Raw genomic sequence first — 6,881 nt, forward strand, 5'->3', positions numbered from 1 at the left:
TATATATATATAAAAATTTCCACCCCCACGTACTCTAATAAGAAGGGCATGTGTTATGAGTATTTTGCCTACACTAATATGGAAAAAGCACTGACAAAAACTGACCTGCAACCATGACAAAGGTTCTCATTCACCTTCTTTTCCAAACAGGGGGACAGAGGTGATTCCCTCATGTTCTTATACAAAGAGTGACAATTGGTAGCATCTGCCACCTAGCAGTTAAATTAAAGTTATGCTTAAAACAAAACAGTTGACTTAAGGGATGTAGATCAGACTCAGTTTTATCCAAATTAAGAAACTTATTGCATATCCTTATAAACCAGTTTCAATTTACACATAATGAAATGTTCAGAAAAACCAATGGGCAGACAGTGAGATCTAATGGACTGCACATGAGCTAGAAGTCAGTACTTCCAGAATTATATTTCCAGCTCTGACAGATCTCTTGATCTCTTACTGATTCCCAAACCTAATCTCTACACAATAGAGAGAATAATGTTAAGCTAGGATTGCGAGGAGAAAGCAATATGATTTTAATTCTTCATTATATACTAGAACACACTAAAAAAGCATGGAAATCCTCCTATAGCTGGCAAACTTGCTGCTCCCACACATCACCTTGTTCAGATAAAGATGTGCTTCATATCTTTCAATGTACTTCATATTTAGGTAATAACCCCAGAACAAATTTTCTGATTACACTTGTTCATCTTCTGTTTCTGGAGGTCCTTCCTTACTACAGATCTTCTGAGCTCCATCATCTATCCCTATACCTGATTTGTGTGTCTCTTCCTAGCCCTCTCCCCACCTTTCTGTCTGTGACAGGCTTTACTGTGTCCCTTTGTTCCTCTTCCCTCTCACATGAGGCAATGCTCCCATCTGCCCAAACTCGCTCTCACTTTCTCTTCCATGCCAGATGATTTGCGGGACCCATTTCTTTTGGTTCCCTCTCCCACACCCCAACACAAGCTTGTGCCTGCGACTGTCATGCACTCAGCTGAGTGAATGAGCAGGGACATCATGGTTACCCAGTGTCCTCCCCACTTCCCAGTCCTAGCACAGCTATGGCTTTTTCCTTCCATCCCAGACAGGAGTCATTCTGTCTGTTGATGTTTCAACAGACACAGCTGAGACAAAGCCTATCATTGGGATGAGTTAATCCATGTGTCTAGGTATTTTTTAATGTTGTAAGCAAGGGATGGCTAAAGGGCAGCGCTGGGACACGCCTGGCTCCAGAAGCTGTTTTCGGTGTAGTGCTGCCTGCAGTATTTCTCTTTATATGCTCTGGGCTGGGCGCAGATCAAGGTTTATTATATCAGCACCAGCAAAGTGCAACCTCAGCTGTACTGGCCTGGCCTCCTGCACACATGCAAGGGCCTTAGGGTGGTCACCACACTTGGAGAAGTTGGCTGGCCCCTGACAGAAACAACTATGGAAGTGGTTTAACCTGCTGGTTCTGCTACCCAAGTGACATCCAATTTTTCAAAGAGCTGAGAGAATTCCGACCATTGCTTTAAGAAGTTCTCTGACCATTCCTAGGCAACACAAGACAGCATTCAAAAAATTTCACATTAAATAGATAGATGATACCAAGTGCATGTAAGCCTCCCTAGGTCATAGACACCATTCCTGGAAAAAAGTCCTCAGGAAAAACAGAAATTGTAACAGTCCTTTTAAAAAATTGTAAATAGCAGGTAAATAATTATTTTCTGAAACTCTTTCAGAACTTACTGTCTACAAATATTCCATATCAAGCCCAATGCCAGCAACCCATTTGCTTGCTTGCTTTCTTTCTTTGTTCCAGCTAACTCAAAACATTATGAGAATTAACTCCTAAGTTAACTCCTAGGATAACTTTTATGTCTTGTTTCAGCCCAGAGCACGCTTGGTGGCATTCTGAACTCCAGGAAACAGTCTATTAGGCATGAAACAACAACTGATCACTGCTTATAGCAATAACACGTAACACCAAAATCATGACTATGATAAAAAAGGGAAACTACAAACCGACATTAACTAAAATATGGATGTCCAGCTATTTAACATCTGATCTGCTTTATTGCACTCTAGGAGAACTACAAGACCCACATTAAAAAATATTATTCTCTTTTCCAATTATAGTTCCTATTTTGCATTTCTTGTGCTCTTTACGAACATCGGTCTTTTTTCACTCATTCTTATTATCATTTTATTTCCCCTCACTCCTATTAACATATTTTGCCAGAGACTTTGGGGTGCAACAGCCTTATATATACTACCAGTTTGGTATTTCTGTATATTAGCTGTCATACTAAAATGATTGTGCCTCCTACACAGAGGTACTGACTATAAGCAATTGATACTGGCATATTTCTTTACAGTTCAGTAAGTCAGGGTAGAAAATTGGTTTTCTACCAAGTTAAAATTAATCATCACTGTTACAAAAGTTGGAGTGGAGTCGTCTGCCCAAGCAGAAACTATTACACAGTTTTGCTTAGCTTATAAAACTGCCTTCATCCTAGTTTTTTTCTGTCACTGATGGTAGCTTTAGAAATCAAATGGAGCCTGTCTTCTTCTCAAAAAAAAAAAAAAGAGAATTAAAGGTATATTCCTAAAATGTGATATATACAGAATTGTTTCTAATCTCAGATGAGCCCATCTATGCTGATTAAATTGAAGAGCCTATATGATGTTGATTGATAGAAATATCCAGAAGGAAGGAATATTTATTTTCACTGTGGTCTTAGCTTTGGAAAATGCTAATTCCAGCTTCAATTTCCTATTCTGCAAAAGCTATCTAGTGAGTTTGGGCCAACATTACAACAGAATCTAATTCTTCAGTGTAGTTACTCTCCCCACTTCGTAAGAGGTAGAGAGATTTGATTGTGTCCAGAAGATGAGCAAAAGCCCTAGCAGACTTCCCCAAACTCACAAGGGCACTTAAGGATCAAATGCCTTTTTGTTTCAGGCAAAATGCGATTTATATAATGAAAACAAAGGACGATGAGAACATTTATAAGCGCATATTTAAGAACTTGAGCCTGAACCTCGGTAACTTGATTGAAGTCACACAGAACGCCTCAGACAGAAAAGGATGTGTTCTAGGTATTTCAAGTACCATGCAAGCAAGTTAGTCCATTTTTAGTGCTACTGAAGAAGTTGAAGAGGTATATTTTCACAAGCCATTGAACAAAGACACTCCAGGAGAGTCAGTGTGATTAGGACTTTTACATGCCCTTAAAAGCACTAACTATTTCCATTCTGCAGTATACGCCACTATTCCAGCTGCATTTGAAACACGTGGTGTTTGGCTTCTCTTTGAAATCTGCACTTTTATAAAGCAAGGTTATACACATTCCAAAGTGGTGTGTTTATTGCTTTAAAATTATGCACACCTTCGTGATTCAAACTGAGAAAGTACAGCCAAAGGGGTTTTTTCCTTTTTCAGAGAGTAAAATCTAGTGGTAATGTATTATTTACACAAATTAGGAAAAGAGATGAGAGAGTGAAGTTGGAAAAAAAAAAGGCGGGGGGAAGAAAAACTTAGCAATTCAGTATACATACATTTAATTCTCTGATACAGCAACATCTATTTTTCACTTCAGAATAAGACGAGCATATACTGCTGAAGGACCAAATCCTACAGTGTGAAAGAACAAGGTCTTTGGAAATCTTTCCTCAGAAATTGTCCAAAGTAGAAATATTCCATAGAGTGCTCAAAAACTAGTAAAATGCCTCCTCTGCCAATTATATTCAGATTTGGCCCTGGCTTGTTTCTAATAGAAGATCAGTACATAGCTTCAAATATAAACATATTTCTTTTTTTTTTCTGATGTCAACAATCAATATAAAGCTTTACTATGTAAAAAAGTCTGCGTTAAACAACAAATAGCAAAATTAACCTTTTTGCAAGCTTATACCAGTTTTTTTTCACACTACCTGAAAAGTTGTTCACCTCTGAAATACTGCCCTGTTTTGCTTTCCAAAAGTCCATTTCGTAGAACACTTACAGCCATGCTTTAAAATCAGTAGAGCTTCTTATATCTCTTGTCACAAAGAATTTTCTCTTTCTTTCAACAAACATATTCCACCATCCAACTGTCCTTCAAGTCTGCTTTTGACTTCATTAAAAAGGAAAAAAAATTTGAAGATGCAAAAGGAAAGAATTAGGTCACAAAGAATTAGGAGCGAACCTGCTGGACCCTTTTGTACCAACTGTTTTCCCATGCCACATCTGGTCCCAAAACTCAAAAGGTTGGTGCCACAAAGAAGCCATCCCAAAAACTCAGAGACAAAGGACTTGGCACAGGCGCCCAGCACGGCTGTCCCATCCACGGCCCCAGCTGTCAGGCACGGTGGGAAGGGTGATGGGACAAGGTTGATCACCAGCCAGCCCTGGTTTTGTAATGCACACTTCTCTTCATTGAAACACAATCCAAAGTGCACTTAGAGCTTCCATGCTGGAGGAAGGCAAACTATCATCAGCTGATAAGCAGGAAAACATGTTGACTTGCAACTAAAGAGGGTCTTCGCATTAGTTAGCTTTTTGTTCAAAAGGATGCTATGTATGCCTTGAAATAATTACAGTTCACTATAGACTTATTCTTAATTTTTATTATCAGGTTAGAGAACTATGAATCATGTTTTTACTGAAAAGAAAACCTTTTGCTCGGGACTTCTTTCAAGCTTTAACTGGATGTTAATTTGAAATCATTTAGGAACTGGCAAGACATTATTTTTAAATTCTTTCATTAGTAAAAATTGTGCTGTACGCCTAAGGAAAAAACTTATGCATACTGAACTATACTAAACTGAGTAAACTGAAATGAGGAGTACTTTCTCTCTACACTTGCAGAACAAGCTGTAGAAGTCCAAAATGAAACAAGGTTTCTCATTTTAACACGCTGTTTCTAGAGACAGCCAGTAACTAACCCTGAGCAGTGGCTTGACTTTTGGAAGATTTCAGCAAACACATGCTACTTGCATTTTTTTGTAACACAACTTTTTATTAGGTTTCTTTGAATAAATGAGTTCATGTAAGTTGTCATAATTCCAATTTTTGTTTCAAATACATTTATTTCTAAATATATTAGTTTAAGTAAAAATCTTTGATTCAACTCAAAACAGTATTTAAAATAATCTATTTTTACCCGGCTTCCACCTCACCAATGAGTAAATAACTGTGACTGAGAGATGTCTCAAATGACATTCATGCTCTCAGTCTCAATGCACATTTCAAGAAGGAAACCTGACACGATTATCATAGCAGCCAGGAATCACATTTGTTGAGGGAAAATGTGTATTCAGACAGGTGTTTCTTTTAACATCATTTTAAAGCCCCACGGTTTCAATACTTTTGATGCAGTTTCCCATAACATCCTTATTGACAAACTGATGAAATACGGACTAGGTCAGCAGGCAGTGAAGTGGACTGAAAGCCGGCTGAACTACCGGGCTTAAGGATTGTGATCAGAGGCATGAAGGCTGGAGACCAGACACTAGTGGAATACCCAAGAGACCTATTCTGGGACCATCTTCATCTTCATTAACATCTTCATTAACATCTTCATTAGTGACCTAAATGATGGGATAAAGTCCTCAGCAAGTTGGCTGATGATACAAAACTGGGAGGAGCAGTTGATACACCAGGTGGGTGTGCTGCCATCCAGAGGGACCCGGTCAGGCTGGAGAAATGGGCCAATGGGTATCTCATGGAGTTCAACAAAGGGAAATGCCAACTCCTGCACCTGGGGAGGGATAACCCTATGCACCATTCCCCCTCAGGCTAATCTGCTGGAAAGCAGTTTCGCAGAAAAAGACCTGGTGGTCCTGATGGACCAGCTGCCCTTGCAGCAAAGAAGGCCAAAAGCATTGTGGGATGCATTAAGAAGAGCATCAGTAGCAGGTTGTGGGAGATGATCCTTCCCCTCTACTCAGCACACATCTGCAGTGCTGGGTTCAGTCCTGGGCTCCCCAGTACATGAGGAACATGGACATACTGGAGCAAGGCCAGTGAAGGGTCACAAAGATGATGAAGGAACTGGAGCATCTGACATATGAGGAGAGGATGAGAGAGCTAGGACTGTTCAGCCTGGAGAAGAGAAGGCTCCAGGGGGTCTTATAAATGTGTATAAATATATGATGGGGGGAATGAAGAAGCAGGAGCTAGACTCTTGTCAGTAGCAACCAGTGAAAAGATGAGAGGCACAAATTTAAATACGGAAAATTCCATTTAAATGTAAGAAACTTCTTGCTGCAATGGTAACCATGCACTGGCACAGGTTGACCAGAGAGGTTGTGGTGCCTCCATCCATGGAGACACTCAAAACCAATCTGGACACAACCCTGAGCAACCTACTATAGCTGGCCCTGCTTTGAGCAAGGCAGGGCTGGACCAGGCGATCTCCAGAAGTGCCTTCCAGCCTTGATGACTCTGTGATCCTGCCTGGAGCATTTGGCTCTCACAGGTGTGTTGCACCACTTCAGAATTAGGCTTCAAAACAAACACTCTACTAGCACTTGCAGGCTTTGCTTATCAGACTGTAAGTAACTCCAAGTGTATGAGTCTAAATATTAAGCTTTTTTAAATCCAAACTCTGGACAATTACATCTCTCAATCATTAAGATGAAGGGAGCATTTTAAGGGAAAGCATTCTGTTGGTCAATTTGCCCACTTAATAGTTCAGCAACAGAGACAGATCTATTCTCCTTTTATGTTTGCAGCTACCATAACAAAGCAATAATTAGCAGTAGGTAGTCCCTGATCAGCTCAGTGGGGTATGTGATAAAAAGAGATGACTCCAAACAAGTACATAAAAATGAAACCTATACAAACAAAATTCAAATAGACAGGGGTTAAACTTTGGCTCTACTCATTGTTTTTAAAAATCTTATTTCCCTAC

Source organism: Phaethon lepturus, unplaced genomic scaffold, assembly GCF_000687285.1.
Source record: "Phaethon lepturus isolate BGI_N335 unplaced genomic scaffold, ASM68728v1 scaffold45519, whole genome shotgun sequence".
Classification (NCBI taxonomy): Eukaryota; Metazoa; Chordata; class Aves; order Phaethontiformes; family Phaethontidae; genus Phaethon; species Phaethon lepturus.